Source organism: Scyliorhinus canicula, chromosome 6 (assembly GCF_902713615.1).
Source record: "Scyliorhinus canicula chromosome 6, sScyCan1.1, whole genome shotgun sequence".
In the NCBI taxonomy this organism is placed as follows: Eukaryota; Metazoa; Chordata; class Chondrichthyes; order Carcharhiniformes; family Scyliorhinidae; genus Scyliorhinus; species Scyliorhinus canicula.
This window is the reverse complement of record NC_052151.1, coordinates 193300503-193319127: the sequence shown is the minus strand read 5'-3', so window position 1 is coordinate 193319127 and position 18625 is coordinate 193300503. Positions and strand designations below refer to the sequence as shown.

The following is an 18625-nucleotide window of genomic DNA, read 5'->3' as shown; positions in this document are numbered from 1 at the left end:
CGTTTTTGATGCCAGCTTCCCGATTTTTTGTAACTCGGGAGAATCGCGCCCATGGTTCTTGGAGATCTAGGGCACAATTCAGCAACCACTCAACTCACCTGATTTGATGTCAGGATGAGGCCATTGAATCTTGCAAGAGGCCTCTCGCGAGATTCTTGATGAAATATACTTTTGCCGGATTCACCTGAGACACCGGATTCACCGACTTCAACTCGGTACCGTTTGGTATTGGTTCAAAAAGTCGTGAACCAGTCATGATTGCACCTGGGAGGTGAGGTGGGGGTTGGGGGGGGCCTTGCTGTGGAAATGAAGCACCTGGGTGGTCAGGGACAGGGCAGGGTTGCACCTTGGCGCTCCCCAGGCAACTGGGTACCTTGGTACTGCCAGGGTGCCTGGGTAGCACTGCTAGGCTGGCAATGCCAGTACCAGGTTGGCAGTGCCAAGATGCCCAGGTGTCAAGTTGCCCATGGCAGGGTTCAGGCCCAGGGAAGGGGGAGACTTGGCGATAAGAGGTGGGGCGAGAGGGGAGCTCGAGGACCATGGAAGAGGTAAGTTGATAATTGGGTGGTGTGAGGGGGTCTTGAGGCCACGATGGAATGCTGAGAGGAGTTGAAAGATTGGGGATATCTTTAGAAACGGCACTCCGATCCGCTTGTAGTCTCCCTGCACCAGCAAGCTGAGCATACATTGCAGGAAATGACTTAAAGAGTGGCCACAACACACTGAGGCCAAAAATGGCAAAGTGCCGTTGAATAGCGTGTTCTTTCTCGGCTGCAAGCACCGAGAAACACCCAGCTAAATGCGCCATTCAATAAACTTTAACTAAAGGTCACTGAATGGTGCCCATATATTCTTAACCACACTTTTACATGTATGATGTGAACCTAGAGCCATGGGTATTGATGGTGGAGACTCAAATTTCTTTCCATCATGTGGCTGACCAGGAATCTTGTTGCCTGCCATTGGTGTGTGTTGGAATGATTTACAAGTTGATACTCAACCCATTTGGCCAAGTTATGAACACACCTTCCTTGGCCATCAAGTCCTGGAGTGGGACCTGAACCCTGACCTTTCGGCTCAGAGGCCACAGCGACAGCAAGGCACATTGGCGGCACCCCAAGAATTATTTCATGGGCCAAAATGTGTTTTAAAAGTCCTGCAGTTGTGAAAGACATTATCTGTCTAATAGTAAATCCCATTAATTTAATCAGGCCAGGGAAAGTCTTGGAACATTGTGCATGACCTTCAAAGATAGCTGAGCAAAGCTGCAGACTGTACACCAACATTTATAGCACAATTACCCAAACCAAACAAATTGCTTAAAACTGATGAGCTGTCCAATACTGCAGCAACCCAGAGCCAATCCATTGGATGTCCCATTACCCAATAACTTTCAAAGCCATTTAAAAGATATTTTCTCAGCTTTTCTTTTCAAAGGAGTTTGATTAGCAGAGTATTAACCATTGGTAACGTTCCAGAATAGACACCACTCTGATCAGAAATAAATATATGTTTTGATCTCGAGACTTACTTGTGAATATTGTTTTGCTGTCCTTGTCCTTATGTCGAAAACAAAAGTACTGGAAAAGCTCAGCAACAACTATGAAGAGGAGAACAATTAACATTTTGAGGCTGGCTCATTTTTGGAACTAACCTAGTTTTTAATCTTTATTTGTGTCTCAAGTAGGCTTACATTAACATTGCAATGAAGTTACTGTGAAAAGCCCCTAGTCGCCACATTCCGGCGCCTGTTCAGGTACACTGAGGGAGAATTTAAATTACCTAACAGCACGTCTTTCGGGACTTGTGAGAGGAAACCGGAACCCCCGGAGAAAACCTACACAGGCACAGGGAGAATGTGCAGACTCCGCACAGACAGTGACCCAAACGGGAATCGAACCTGGGACCCTGGCACTGTGAAGCAACAGCGCTAACCACTGTGCTACCGTGCTGCCCTGATGGGAAGTGAAAATACGATGGATTTTATGCTGTCCCAATTTGTGTCAGCCATCGCTCAGCTGGTACAATTCTTGCTCTGGAGTCACCTGGTTTTGGGTCAAGATCCACTCCGTAACCTAAGTGCAAAAATCTAGGTTAACATTCCTCTTGCATTGCTGGATGAATGCTGCACTTTCAGTGATACTACTTTTCAGATAAAAGGTTAAACAGAGGCCTGTCTGCATGAATTATGTCACTAGTGTCCTGGCTAACACTTATTCCCCAACATTAACCAAAGAGAGCAGAGACGATTATCACAGGCACGATTCAGCCACCTTGTTGCGCCTGGCACAGTGCAATGGGTGAATCCCGAGAGAGGCCCAAATTGTGTTTTGCACCAGACGGCGAGCCAATCGCGACTCACCTGACTCGTAGCTCCCGGCGCGACCTGGATCATGCCCTCACTGAGCGAGATCCAGATAATGATATTTAAATGTGAAATTAATTATATTTAAATGAGCCCAGTTGCCTAGCACCTGGAGGCCTCAACATGGAGCCGATTAGTACTGGTCTCCAGCGAGGACCAGCTGTGATGGCCATTGCGTCCTCCCAGGTGGTTGAAGGAAGGGCAGTACTGTGGAACACCCTCTGGCACCTGGGAAACCTGGCAGTGATAGCCTGGCACTCCTAGGGTGCATGGTTGACACCGCCGGGATGCCAGAGATACTTCCTGGGTGCCAATCCAGCAGTGCCAGGGTGTAAGGGTGCCCGGGGGGGACCCAAAGGGAGAGAGTGGGGGGGGTCTGTAAAGGGATTCAATATTTGGGGTGGCATGATGGCACTGCTGCCTCACAGCTCCAGGTTTAATTCCAGTCTCAGGTGACTGTGTGGAGTTTGGGCGGAATTTTCCGCCGGCTCCAAAAATCGTGGAGGCCGTCGTGAACTCGGCCAAGGTTCACGACGGCCTCGGGGCCCGCTCCCCGCACCTAATTCACCCCCACACGGGGGGCTAGGAGCGGGCCCCTGTCGTTCCCGGCTGCGACCTCGGCCGCCGCAAATGGCGCCTGAACGGTGCTTCGCGGATGACATCGGCGCGCAGACGATGTGAATCCGCGCATGTGTGGTGCCGTCTTTCTCCCCCGCCGCCCGGAAAGACGTGGCGGCTTGTTCTTGCCGGGCGGCGGAGGGGAAAGAGTGCGTCCGTTTTGGACGCAGGCCCGATGATCGGTGGGCACCGATCGCGGGCCTGTCCCCTCCGGAGCACAATCGCGGTGCTCCCGTCCCAATCGGGCATCCGGCGCCCGTTTCACGAATGCAGTGACCAGGTGTGGCTGCTGCCATGGTGAAACGGGCGTGAAGGGCCGGCCGCTCAGCCCATCGGGCTCGGAGAATCGCCGTTCGCCGAGAGGGGGGAGAATCGCGGGGGCGCTGGGGGGGGATACAAAATGTCGGGAGGCCCTCCCACGATTCTCCCACGCCGCGTGGGGAGCGGAGAATTCCGCCCTATGTACTTTCTTCCCCTGTCTGCATGGGTTTCTTCCGGGTGCTCTGGTTTCCTCCCACAAGTCCCAAAATACAGGCTTGTGAGGTGAATTGGACATTCTGAATGGGGGCCTGACCCGAGGTAGGGCACCCTTTCAGGCGGTCGATGCAGACTCGATGGGCCGAATGGTTTTATCCAAATTTAAATTTCTCATTTGGCTCCCAACTCACAGAATCATGTCAAACTTTACTGAACCAATTTCTCGCTGTCCCTTTGAAGTTAGGTGTGCTCAGAAGGTACTGCAAATGTTCCCCGTTCTATTCTCCACACAGGGCAATGTGCTCTGCAACGCTCGATTTATTTATGTGCTATCTCGATTTATTTGTGTGTACAGCAAATTAACATGCACTCGACTACTACCAGTCAAAAAGAAGGACATAGGATAACAAGGTGCTTTCTTATCTAATCTCAATGGCACCAATTGGCATTGACAATCAGCATCCTCATCCAACAAGCAGAAAATGATCAAATTCTATCAAATGACACTTGACAGATAGTCAAAAATAGAAGCACCAACAGATGGTGGATGGTTTGTTGTCAAAGCTCAGAAGATCCTTCTTCTTGTTCAATAAACAAAATTCTTCTGTCCAAAGGACTTTGAGCATACGTGATTTTGAGCTTTGCCTGTGGGATATTGAAACCTATGCCTAGAATACAAAGGAGTTCTTCCACCATCTGTCACACGAAGGAGCTCAAAATGGATTTAGTCTCTCTTATTGCTATTGATTGACGGATGATGAGTGTCACAATTGTTAGAGGTTACAGAACCCCCAGGCTCCATTTATAGAATGCAAAATAAATATACGATATACTTGCACAACAACTGTCAGCTTTCAATCATCGAACTGTCCTCGTCTCAAGTGAAATCGTAGATCGTCAATCAGATGGCAATGATGTTAAACTTTGTTTACGCCACACAACAACTGGTTAAAACTTGTAAACCTCTGACAAACCTCCTGGTGTATCTACTTAAGCTTAAGGATTGATGGACAAAAAAGAGCAATGTCCATCTAATTCACCTTCTAACTTTTATCAACCACAGGATAGAGTGATAATGGAGTTGTTGATTAATCTGAGGAATCAATCTCTATCATTTAGTCCACAGCAGATTTGGACAACAGGGAAGGGAAATGGAAATAGTCGAATGCTTTAAGATGTATAGGTTCAGAATTACTTTCTTGATTTCAAGCACATTACACTTCCCACATGTCAGTCTCAAATTACTCATATGTATCCCAAAGTATTATTTTCTGAAATAAATCTATCTCACTTGAATAAATAAACACCGGGCCTGAACTTTATTATAATCAGTGTGGGTTGTCCTTTCGTGCCCAATTACTTGTGTATTTTGCCATCTTGTCTTGCCCGATGGGGGAGGAGGGTTAGGCCTTGTGGGGGTCTGGCGATAGAATTGTTGTGGGTCGGGTCTCAGGGCAGGGAGGCTGTTGTGCCTTAGGTCCTATCTGGGTGGGTCTGTGGGTGGTGGGGCAGTACGTCTGGTCGTCCTTGATGACATGGAACCTCAGTGGGGGTTTGCGATTGTCCCATTTGGGTCTGCTTGGGCCTGGGTGGGGTGAGTTGGACCTCGAGTCATGTCCGGTTGGGCCTGCAGGACTGGGGAAGGAGCCTCATGCAACTGCAGATATCCTGTGAGGGGTGGAGGGAAGTAGTCAGGGGTGGGGGGAAGACCCCTGTGGGGTCTGGGGGGTGAGAGAATCCCAAGGAGAGAATGTTAGTCAGGAGGTGGGGGAGAGACTCGTGGGGCCTATACAATAGCTACCAGAAGTTAAAAGTGGCTTTAATTTTTCTGGGTAATGTTTGGTGTAATACAGTGGGAACCACCTGAAGTTTGCAATTTAAATCACATTGTTGGGTGGTTCCCAGTGTAAATCCCTGGGGAATTTAACGTTTCTAGGGAATTGCTGTGTGCATGCTTACCTGTGGACCTGGGTAACTCCTCCCCACGTTCAGATGCTGGGGAGCTCAGATGTAAAGGTCCAAAGTCCTTTCGATAAGTTAACATAGGAACATACAGGTTAGGAGCAGAGGTTGGTCACTCAGTCCCCTCCAGCCTGCTCCGCCATTTAATAAGATCATGGCTGATCCGATTGCAACTTCAACCCCTTACTCCAGCCTACCCAATAACCTTTGACCCCTTGGCTAATCAAGAATCTATCTTGCTCTGCCTTAAAAACAATCAAAGATTCTGCTTCCACTGCCCTTTGAAGAAGAGTATTCCAGGGTCTCAGAACCCACTAAGAGAAAGAACTGAGATGGACGAGCAAAGTAATCATGGGATATGGATGATCAAATCATTACAGTCAGCATTACAGGTAAGGAAATCAAGGTAAAATGCTCCCAAAGCACTGGGGTTTATTTCGAGAGATGACACAATTTATTACAGTGACGTTTTGTTACACATGTAAAGGACACTGGTCAGGGGGTACTGTGCCCAGTTCTGATCTCCGTACTATGAAAGGACATAGAAACACTGGAGGAAATGCAATGCTGGTTTGCAAGGATGTGACAGGAAATGAGAGATTACAGATATCCAGAAGTATTGTATACTTTGAGCTTTTCCCTTTCGAGACAGACCTGATCGAAGTCTTTTAAAATTACAAATGGATTGAAGAATCCAAAACTAGGTCTATAAATAAAGGATAGTCATTAATGGAGAGGCGGTGGCGTAGTGGTATTGTCACTGGATTAGTAAACCAGAGACCAAGTCATGTTCTGGTAAACCAAGTTCGAATCTTGCCATTGCAGATGGTGAAATTTGAATTCAATATAAACCTGGAATTCCCATAAAACCTGGAATTAGAAGTCTAATGATGACCATGAAACCATTGCTGATTGTGTAAAACACCTGGTTCACTAATTCCCTTTGGGGAAGGAAGTCTGCTAGTCTGGCCTGCATCCACGGCAACATAGTTGACTCTGGGCTGCCCCCTCAAGGGCAATTAGGGATGGGCAATCAATGTTGGCATAGCCTGCAATGCCCATGAACAAATAAAAAAAAAATCCAAAAGGGAATTAAGGAGAAATTTCTTTATTCAGAGTGTGTTGGAAGGTGGAAGAAGCAACCGCAGGAAGTGATTGAGGCAAATAGCTTGGAGGCTGTCAGAAGTAAGCTAGATGGGTTCATGAGCGACAAGGGGCTAGAAAGATAAACTGAAAGGCTGAGTTGACGTCGATGAAATAGGAGAAGATTAATGCAGAATATAAACGCCAGCACGGACTGAAGGCCAAGCGGCTTTTTAGAGCTGGTTCGTATTGGGTAAGTTATGTAAATGACCTCCGCTATCTCCCCTGATGAATTTGTCCCACAGATTGACCACTTGCGCACAAATATATAATTTCCTCCCTTCCCACTGTTACTCCTGAACAGAGTTTTTTCACAAACAAGCTGGATGAGGGATTAACTGATGACTGCGTATTGTATGGTTCCATGTTGGCTAGGGGGGCCTTCAATGATTTTTTAAAAAGAGTTTCATGCAGGCCAAATGTTCCATCTGACCTCATATCATCCCACCTCCTGTATTCCTTTGCTACTTCACTCCTTTAAGTGAAAGGGATGATCCAACGCTGAAGAACATTTTGGGATCATTTGAGCTGCAGGGAATGTGGGGGGCCTTCAATGTGTTGTCGCAACCTCTGCTACTTTCATTCAAAGGGGGAACATCAAGCCATAACCTTGACTCCCATATTTTCTCAGTAGAATTATTTGTCGCTCCATTCCTGCAATTGGATCTTCAGCGAATAATTATCTGGCACAAAGATCCTAATAAACTTAGATTGTGATGGGAAAATATAAACCTGCAAATTACTGTGAAGGATATCATGTGAATGCTTAACCTGCTAGTACTAAATTCCTCTGCCTGCTATTTTAATGGAGGCGTTAAACCATTTGTTTTATATGACTCCATTAAAATAACTGAGAGAGGAATGTGATGTGACTCTGTTAAGCAGCAATATGATAACATTTCCCATGATGATATCCAGGCTGCAATATTTAGCTGTACGTAATTTTGGGACTGGTACATTTTTTTTTGTCGTAAAAGTTAAATAATGAGCATAATGAACCATTATAGCTAATAATCCTGCATTAGATGGATCATATGTTTCATTGAGGTTAGGATCCTCCCAATCCAGTGGCAAGAAAGATGGTCCAATAGTTGTATCCCCTCCCAAGCCTAAGTGTCCAGCAGGGCAGGACACCAGACTACCAATGGAATTGCTCCACTCTGAGCTCAGTTGTGGCAGGAGACTGTCGGGAAGGCGGTGGAAGTGATTCAGAAATGTTCTGAAAGTGAGATGACCTGAAGAGATCAAACATTGGAGTCCCTGGCTTGTGCCCGACTGAAATGGAGAAGGCTCATTTGAGAAGTCACTGAACACGGGAAGAGACCTGGGGCAGAATTCAAGCAAAATATTTCTGAGTATCGTTTTGGGCGAGCGTGGCGGGGCGTTTCCCGTCGGCTCTTTGGGTGAGATCCACGCTGCTATTCAACCACACTCAGGACGGGATTCCCTACCGCCCGCTGCGGAGTTCTCGTTGCGGCGAAGAATCCAGAGTCGTGAAGAAAACAGGACCGTTTCTGATGCTCCGGGACCCGGCTGGCAGCGAAATTGAAGCCGGGCACCATAATCTCCGGGCCCAGGTAATTCTCCGGTCCTCTGGGCCGGGAATTACGTGGGTGAGACTTACCACAGGTTTTTCCCAGCGTGCCCTTGATGTAGGCCAAAGAGGTGACTCCTTAAGGGAATGGCCCCCAAAATCCATCCGCGGGTCCCCCTTCCCACCACACGGCAAGGGCTGTCCACCTCACCCCCAGCAACCCCCCCCCCTTCCACAGACACCTTAAATAAAGAGACTCCCACAGACCCCCCCCCCCCCACCCCCCCAGAAAAGAGACCATCTGGAAGCTGGACAGCTGTCCAGACTGGCAGTTAAAAGAATACACTGTTGTAGCCGTCACTTGGGAAATACACCTGCTGGCTCAGACACAGGAAGCACCACATGTCAATTGCTGGAAACAGAAAGTAGTCAGCCGTATTTAAACCCCACCAATCCTTCAGCTGCAAGGCATCCTTCGTCCCCCTTACTAGGCTGTCATTGACAGCTTTTCCCCACACACACAGCTGTCAGCCCTGCTTCATTTATCTTCCTTCAGGGTTGAGTAACTTTGAAGTGCTCTAGCCACAATGTTTATAAACATCAGCTACTTCAAAGAGGGCAGTGTCAACGCGCCCTGTTGCCTGACCATCCAGGTGTTTCCAATTGCCTGGGAAATCCCCAAAGGTGCCATTATGTATGGTCCATGTTTGCCTGGACTAGTACTAAGCGGTGCTCTGGCGAGGTCTGCTAGGCACAGTGATTAGGTTGCGGGTGCTGAGAGAACCCAGCAAATTCATAATGGCTCATTTAAACATCCTGATCGGGATTTGCCCAGTGAGGATGAGATCCAGATTGAGACGTCTCGCAAGGTGCGGTTGAATCTTGAGAGATGTCTCAAGTGTCGCGAATCTCGTGCGAGGCCTCACACAAGTTTCAACGGCAGCGTCCCGACACCAAGTCGGGCACAACAAAATGGCTACAGCCCCTGGTCGGGAATGTGCAGAGGCAAAATGGAGCCATCAGAAGGAGCGGGCAAACATCCCAGCAACTCAAGTGTCCAAACCTTCAAGCACCACTTGTCCCACAATTGACAGAATCTGCAGATCCATTTGATTAATCATCAAGCTCATAACCCATAGAACTGTAATTGAAGCAGTTCATCCTCGATCCTGAGGGGCTGTCTCAGTAAAAGTAGGTCAAGTGTAGACTTTTCAGTATTTTGGAAGTACTGACAATGTGGGATGAGCGAAGAATGCTCATGCCCAATGGGCCTAGGTAAGGATGTACATGTTGCAGTATAGATTTTTTCCAAATTCTCTAAAGGTCTTGGTTCCAAGCATTTTAATGCAAATCATCAGATCCCCTTTACTTGTGGAGATTTCAGGATTCTTCCAAAAGTAGACACATGTTCTGGAACACACCTTCCTGACGTAACTCTTTGAGTCAATCTATGATGCACTGGAATATTTTCTGAAATGACGTTACACTTTGAATGCGACGTCACTGGCAGGCAGATGAGCGGAGGATGATCAGTGTGTGTCAGTCCCCGTCCGACAGCAAAGCCGCCTCGGATCTCCCTGCCACTGGGCCAAGACCTCGCTCCACTGGGACTCTATGGTGGTTGGTGACCACCCCACGTTAAAAGAATCCACGCACAGGCACCTTCCACCCAACTCCACCTCACCCACACAAATTGATTTTGGACCTGGAACATCAGGATCCTCATGGACAACCCCAATAACAACAGAGCTGACCGTCACACCGCCATCGTAGCCCAGGAACTTCGATGCCACAACATTGACATCGCTGCCCTGAGCGAGACACGACAGGCAGGAGACGGCCCGCTTAAAGAACATAGTTGTGGATACACCTTCTTCTGGTTGGGGAAACCATAAGAAGAATGGCGTCCCCATGGGGGTCGACTTCACTATGAAAAACAGGTTGGTTGGACATCTCAACGAACCCCACTACGGGGTGAGCAAATGGCTAATGTCCCCTATGGCTCACCTGGCTCAGAAACAGCACATCACAGTACTCTGCCACTGTAGATTCAATGTCGCTGGACTCAAAGACACCCAGAACAAAGAGCTACTCAGCCGGCGCCTCACAACCTGGCGGCAACCAATGATCTAGAGCCGCAGAACGACCACAGTGCCTGGTCCGTCTTCAATACCAACATACCATCAGCACCTGCAAGTAGACGATTGGTCTCACAGCCAGGAAACACCAAGACTGGTTCAATGAGAACGATCAGGAGATCCAGCATCTGCTTGACCGTAAGTGCAAGGCGTTCCTGAATTGGCAGCTCCACCAAAACTCGAGTGAGAAGAAACAAGCCTACAGGCAACTGAAGACCTAGGTGTATCAAAGAACCCGCAACCTAAAAAGCAGATGGAATCCGGAGAAAGCGTAGGAGACACAGTAACTCGGCGACAACTATAATGTGCGCGGCTTCTTCAGCACAATCAGAACCATCTGCGGTCCGAGTACCCACCCCACTGAGAGCCAACAACAGAGAGGCGCTCATCAAAGACAAACGAGCTGGAGAGAGCTGGACAAAGCTGGACAGAGCAATTTGAGGATCTCCTCAACCAAGATACAGCCTTCGACTCAAGTGTCCTTGATACCATCCTGCAACACGTTAACCACCACCATCTCAGCACAACCCCAGCTCGCTGTGAGGTTGAAAAGGTCACCTGGCAGCCGAAGAACACCAAGGCCTCTGACGCAGGTGGAATGCACTCTTGACAAGAATCCACAACCTCATCACCCTTGTCTGGAAGGAAAAGAGCATATTGGATGATCTCAGATATTCCTTAACTGTGTCCATCTAATAGCTGTGTGGCCTAATGGATAAGGCATCTGACTTTGGTGATTCTAATGACTCATAAGATTGCTGAGTCCTGCCGCGGTCGTTTTAATTGGTCAGGATGGCCGAGCGGTCTAAGGTGCTGCGTTCAGGTCGCAGTCTCCTCTGGAGGTGTGGGTTCGAATCCCACTCCTGACATTGATTATCCTGGGCGGCATGGTAACACAGTGGTTAGCACTGTTGCTTCACAGCTCCAGGGTCCTGGCTTGGGTCATTGCCCGTGCGGAGTCTGTACTTTCTCCCCGTGTCTGCGTGGGTTTCCTCCGGGTACTCCGGTTTCCTCCCACAGTCCAAAGATGTGCAGGTTAGGGTGATTGGCCATGCTAAATTGCCCCAGTGTCCAAAAAGGTTAGGTGGGCTACGGGGATAGGGTGGAGGTGTGGACGTAAGTAGGATGCTCTTTCCAAGGGCCGGTGTAGACTCGATGGGCTTAATAGCCTCCTTCTGCACTATAGATTCTATGATCTATGTGCAAACCAGAGTCAAACAGGGCTGTTTCATCGCACCAATGCTCTTTTCCATTTTTTGCATCAACGCTGCATCCTGCTATCCTAAAACTCCCTGTTGGAGTGGAGCTAAATCTGGAAAAATGGGAAACTGTTCAACCTCCGATGCCTCCAGACCAGAACCAAGACCACCCCAGTCTCTGTCATCGAGCTGCAGTACACAGTTGACGCCTGTGTGTGAGGCCAAGCTATAAACCATTGTCGACACATTCACCGAGGCATATGAGAGAATGGGTCTCAGATTAAACTATGGAAAACAAAGGTTCTCTACCAGCCCGATCCTGCCACACAAACCTGCCCCCCAACCATCAAGATGCTCGGTGAGCCCTTGGACAATGTGAATCATTGCCCATACCTCAGGAGTCTCCTCTCACGCGAGCAGACATTGACGATGAAATCCAATGTTGATCATTTGTGTTCCTACAAAGAGTTGAGAAAGAACATTACCAGGAGGATGTTACACTCCTTCAGATAGGGTCATCTGATTTGGTCCATGGCCATGGGCAGGAGGATGTGACCATGAGTGAGGCAGGTATCTGGGTTGAGAAACAGGTTAGAGATTTTTTTTTTCTTTATTTAGATTAGCCAATTATTTTTTTCCAATTAAGGGGCAATTTAGCGTGGCCAATCCACCTACTTTGCACATTTTTGGGTTGTGGGGGTGAAACCCACGCAGACACGGGGAGAATGTGCAAACTCCACACGGACAGTGACCCAGAGCCAGGATCGAACCTGGGACCTCAGCGCCGTGAGGCGGTTGTGCTAACCACTAGGCCACCGTGCTTCCCTAGGTTAGAGATTAAGTGGATGAAATGGGGGACTACAAGGTGGATGACTGAACTGACGACAGCACCATGCTACAGGAGCCCATTCAAGTCAGGGGAGTAAATAAGAGTGTGGTGGTAGTAGGGGAGAGTATAGCAAGGAGGGTGAACATATTCCTCTGTAGCCGAGGACATGAGTCCAGTAGATTGTATTGCCTGCCAGGTGCTAGGGTTCGGGACAACTGCTTGGGGCTGGGGAGGGGCTCAGAGTAGGAGGGGGTGTATTCAATTTTTATGGTCCACAAAAAGCGGTTGGGGTTGGCAAACTAGGCCAGGCAAGTGGTGGCAAGTACAACAGTAGAGCAAAGATAGCACGGTGTATGGGGATGGACTGCCAGCAGCACACCACAGTGATAAAAAACATTGGATTTGGGCAGAACCAAGATTGTCTCAGAAAGACCAGCAGGAGGAGGCTGGAGGCAGTAAGTGACTCAGAAACTGAATATTAACATGAAGTAGAAGAACAGGACATAGGGATTCCTAGGTGAGGAAAATCTAAGGTCCATCCAATTAACCTTCTACCATCTTTGTAGTCATCTGATACAACGATAATGGAGTAATTTACTAATCAGAGCAATCAATCTCTGTCAATTAGTCTACATTGACAGGAGTGCAGCCGATCAGGTATCAAAACTGAAAACAACTGTTATCCTAATTGATTGAATCCAACATGCAATGGCTCAATAGGTAGCACTTTCATCTTTCAGCTCAGAGTTTGTGGATTCAAGTCCCACTCGGATTTGAGCAGGAAGATTAAGGCTGACACTATTGTGGGAGTGCTGTCCTGTCAGTGTGAAAATTTTGGGTGAGATATCTGAAATGCCCCGTCAGGTGGACAGGAAAGATTCCATGGCACAATTCAAGGAAAAGCAGGGAAGTTCTCGCCGGTCTCCTGGCCAATATTGGTCCGTCAATCAACAACACAAAATGGCTGATGTGGCTATCACCTCTGTGCTGCTTTTGGGAGTTTGTTGAATGATTGGCTGCTTCTTTTCCTGCCACTCTACTTCAGAAGTGAACTGCCACTCTAATTCACCTGAAGAAGGAGCCGTGCTCCGAAAGCTCGTGTTTGAAACAAACCTGTTGGACTTTAACCTGGTGTTGTAAGACTTCTTACTGTACTCTACTTCAGATCATTGGTGGCTGTAAAAACTTGGAGTTGTGAAGTGGTCACGAAAGGTAGGATATAAATGCAAGACTAACTGAGAGAGGGAAAATGTACAGGAAGAATCAGTGTGCCATCCAGCACATAACACCATTGATAGAGACCAGAAAAAACAGTGGGCGCAATTCTCCGCACTCACGACGGTGCGGAGAATAGCGTGGCTCGTAAAATTTTACGGCCACGCTAGTCCGACGCCCTCCCTCTATTCTCCCCCCCCCCCCACGCCCGACTCCCGATATGAATCGCTGCCGCCGTTTTTTTGCGGCCAGCAGCGATTCTTAGCTGTCCGATGGGCCGAGTTCCCAGCCCTTTACGGCCGTTTTTACGAACGGCAAATACACCTGGTCTGGCCGTTCGTAAAAACGGCCGTAAAGTCCCGATTTTTAAAACCATGGCACCGATTGGCACGGCAGTACCACGGCCGTGCCAAGGGTGCCATGGGCCCGCGATCGGTGGGCACCGATCGCGGGCAGTGGGTCCGATGCCCGCGCACTCTTTGTCCCTCCGCCGCCCCGCTGTATCACTTCGCGGGGCGGCTGAGGGGCATCCCGGCCCGCGCATGCGCGGGTTTCGCGCAAATGCACGATGATGTCATCCGCGCATGCGCGGGTTGGAGTCTTCCAATCCGCGCATGCGCGGCTGACGTCATATGACGCGTCAGCCGGCGCAAACTCTGGCAAGCGGGCTTAACGAAATTCGTTAAGCCCGCGATGCCGGAGTTTACGGCGGCGGCATGCTAGCCCCGACCGGGGATCAGAATCGGTTCCCGGTCGGAGAGGGGGGGGGGGCTGGCATCAAACCCGCCCGGATTTGACGCCAGCCTTACGATTTCTCCCCTTCTGGGAGAATCGCGCCCAGTATGTTCATCGAATGCAAATATGTCCCTGCTTAGCTGATCATTTGTTGCATTGCTGTTTGTGGAAGCTTACTGTGAGCAAATTGACTACTGCATTTCACTTTCAAAATATTTCATTTAATTTGATTTATTATTGTCACATGTATTAGTATACAGTGAAAAGTATTGTTTCTTGCATGCTACACAGATAATGCATACCTTACACAGGGAAGGAAGGAGAGACTGCAGAATCTCATGTTACAGTCACAGCCAGGGTGTCGAGAAAAGATCAACTTAATACGAGGTAGGTCCATTCAAAAGTCTGATGGCAGCAGGGAAGAAGCTGTTCTTGAGTCGGTTGGTACGTGACCTCAAACCTTTGCATCTTTTTCCTGACGGAAGAAGGTGGAAGAGAGTTTGTCCGGGGTGCGTGGATAAGGTTAGGGTTCAATGGATAAGGTTAGGGTTATCCTGAAGATGGAAGGAGTGCGATAGAATTTCAAGTTTTTTTGAGGTTGTGGAAGTTCTGGGATTAGAACCCCAAGATATAGATAGTGGATTGCTCCATCTGGCAGCTCACGGAATTGTTTTATGAGGGAGGGATCTAAAACTTCATGATGGCTGTTGCTCTTTGCTCACACAGATCGATACGTTTCTGGAGTAAATGCCCCCTGCCAGTGACATATGCGGAATAACACAATGGCAGTTATTTCATACTGTGCCATGGCATCAGCTACACTTGTGACAATAGATGTATGACCCAAAGCATTTCACCCAGAGTTACTGCAGATCTGGAGAGCTCTGTCACCAATACCAGTCCTTCAATGTTAGCATTGGAGAGTGTGCATAGCTCATCTACTCCACCCTTCAGGCACCACAGGTACCAACGTTTGCAGATCACACAGTGGACTTATCAACCAGATAAGTAGAAGCAAGTCATCCTCAACTGAAAAGACTGCCTAAGAACCACAGAACCATAGAGTTCCTAAGGTGCAGAAGGAGGCCATTTGGCGCATTGAGTCTGCACCGACCCTCTGAAAGAGCACCCCACCTAGGCCCACTCCCCCATCCTATCCCCGTAACCCCACCTAACCTTCACATCCTTGGACACAAAGCAGCAATTTTAGCATGTCCAATCCACCTAACCCGCACATCTTTGGACTGTGGGGAGGAAACCGGAGCACCCGGAGGAAACCTATGCAAACACGTGGAGAACGTGCAAACTCCACACAGATAGTTATTCGAAGTTGAAATTGAACCCGGGTCCCTGATGCAGCGAGGCAGCAGTGCTAACTACTGTGTCACCGGCAGAAGAGGTTAGCTGCAGATATACGTCACGGCACTTTTATTTCCCTTTCAATTCCATGGTTGCTCTGCAGTCAACCAGTGGGATAAATTTGGAGAGCTCTTGATAATAGGGCCACTCCATAATGAGGACAGCAAAGTCCTGAGATACAAAAGACAACTGTGAGAGCAGGTCATTGATCATATTCATCCTCAGCAACGCAATGTAACAAATTAGATTTATTGTAGTTTATCTTTCCGTATGTCATTTCTCCAAAAGCAAAATAAACATATGGCAAGAAATATTTCTGTACCGGTGGATATGTCTTCCAATTAAATAATGAATAAAATATGAGTCAGACTCACTCTGACCTCCCTAATTTATTCACCTAAGCCTAATATTGTAGAAATGATTATGCCACCATGAATACTTGCATTTCTCAAAATGTCATTAGACAAGGGGCCATGACTACAAAACCTTGCACTCACTGTTCATCTCAGTTGAAGAAAGTTAGTTAAATAAGAAAATCCAGAGTGAGGAAAGGTCCCTTAATTCTGCTCCTTCCAAAATGCATATTTCGTAAGTGTCGTCTCCTGTACTTTCCCTACTTTAGGAATCGAGGGTAAAGAGGCAAATTTAGAAATGACTCTGGGAAATATCTCAGAATCACAGAATACTAGAGTGCCAAAGAGGCCCTTCGGCCCATCGAATCTGCATGAAAGGAGTCAGAGCAGATGCTCAGCACACTTCTACAATATTCCTTCTTCTGTGCTTTTAGCTGTGGTTTTAATATGGTTAAAATTAAAAGGTTAATGACTGTATTGAGATAGCAGAAGTATATGATAGAAAGGAACTAAACCTCTGCCCACTAAAATGGCTATCAGTAAAGTTTGGGTTTTTAGTGAGTCAGTAACAACTGTATGCCACTATTGGCTTCTCCAGGATTGATATGTCTCGTTTGACTCTTCTACGATGATAATGTTGTCATGGCTTGAGACAATACACTGGCGGTTTCTATAAACAAACAATGGGATTTATTAATGTTATATAATGTTGCTCATACATTCTAAGATGGAGAACTGAAGCCCATCACTACAAATCACATGACGCTTCACCAGATGGGATATATTCTCGAATACATAGCACCCCTTCCCCTTTACTTCTTTATTGCAATGACAACTGCTTAACATTTTTAAAACAGACCCACTTATATATTATCTCCATAATGGGGCAGCACGGTAGCACAAGTGGATAGCACTGTGGTTTCACAGTGCCAGGGTCCCAGGTTCAATTCCCCACTGGGAGTCTGCAGGTTCTCCCCGTGTCTGCGTGGGTTTCCTCTGGGTGCTCTGGTTACCTCCCACAGTCCAAAGACGTGCAGGTTAGGTGGATTGGCCATGATAAATTGCACTTAGTGACCAAAAGGGTTAGGAGGGGTTATTGAGTTGTGGGGATAGGGGGGGAGTGAGGGCTTAAGTGTGTTGGTGTAGACTCGATGGGCCGAATGGCCGTCTTCTTCACTGTATGTTCCAGAAATAAACATATATACAACTCAATAAGACAGTCTCTCAGGTGGATATCTATTACTTTTAGGTTGCATTCGATGTTCTGGTACCTGGCTACTCAAGACCTTCGAGGTGTCCTCTTTCTCGGCAGTAGGTGGCTCTTCCTGGGAACTTACTCCAGTGTCCATTTCTGGTTTAGCTGGTTTAGCTCACTCAGCTAAATCGCTGGCTTTGAAAGCAGACCAAGCAGGCCAGCAGCACGGTTCAATTCCCGTACCAGCCTCCCTGGACAGGCGCCGGAATGTGGCGACTAGGGGCTTTTCACAGTAACTTCATTGAAGCCCACTCGTGACAATAAGCGATTTTCATTTTCATTTCATTCATTTCTTTAGATGTTGGGAAATTTTCAGAAACAAAATCTGAACCTGTTTCTGCTTCTGGCCTCTCTTCCTAAATATCGCTGTCTACACTTCCCAAGGCAATCCGCCTGAGATGTTTCCGCGATTTCAGTTTGTGAAGCTAGCAGCTGGTCAGCATGACGTTACCAAACTCTTTCATCAGCCTTCTCTACAGTGGACCTGACTTTGCTAAGATCACAGCAGGTAGCCATTCCTCGTTGGTGGTGTAACTTCAGGCTAGCCCTGGTTCTGCTTAATTGAATACTGGCTTTTTCGTGTTCTGTTCTCTCCTAGCAATCTGGGCTTGTTGTTGTTGCTTGACAATCTCTGAAGTAGCAGGTGGTACCAACAAATCGAACTGTGTTTGCACTTTCCTCCTGAAGAGCTGGTGAACTCTGTGTTGTTGCAAGTGCGGTGTTCCAGAAAAACATAAAGAATTTGTTTACTTTTCTTGCCAATGTACCTTGGTCCTTCGATGCCTTGATGGAATGTTTCAGTGATTGAACGAAATGTTCGAACAACCCATTTATTGCAGGATAGTATGGAGCTGACTTTATGTGTCGGAAACGTTCGCCCTTAAGTAGTCCTCAAACTCCTCCGCAGTCAACTTAATACCATTGTCACTTACGACCTGCTCTGGTGCACCAAATCTTGTGAATATTTGACTGGCTTTCCAATTGTTTGCTCAGTTATCGTGGATTTCATGATAACGACTTAGAATATTAGAACCAAAGAATCCCTAAAATGCAGGAGGAGGCCATTTCACCCATCAAGTCTGCACTGACCCTCTGAAAGAGCAGGCTACCCAGGTCCGCTGCCCCATCCATCCCATCCTATCCCCACAACCCCTCACCTAACTTTCACACCCCTGGACACTAAAGGGCAATTTATCATGGTCAAGCCACCTAACCTGCACATCTTGGGACTTTGGGAGGAAAGTGGAGCACCCGGAGGAAACCCGCATAGATACAGGGAGAATGTGCAAACTCCACACAGCGGAATTGAACCTAGGTCCCTGGCGCAGTGAGGCAACAGTTCGAGCCATCGGCAGAAGAAGAGGTTACCTGCAGATACAGGGAGAACGTGCAAGCACGACCCAGACAGTTCCCCAAGGCTAGAATCAAACCCGGGTTCCAGGG

General features: G+C 47.8%; 1 non-coding gene across 1 annotated transcript; it reads left to right on the top strand.

Moving 5' to 3' along the window:
• The first annotated feature begins 11023 nt into the window (after positions 1 to 11023).
• trnal-cag lies at positions 11024 to 11106 on the top strand. The gene has a single exon. It is a non-coding gene; the product is annotated as a tRNA-Leu (tRNA).
• Positions 11107 to 18625: the final 7519 nt, after the last annotated feature.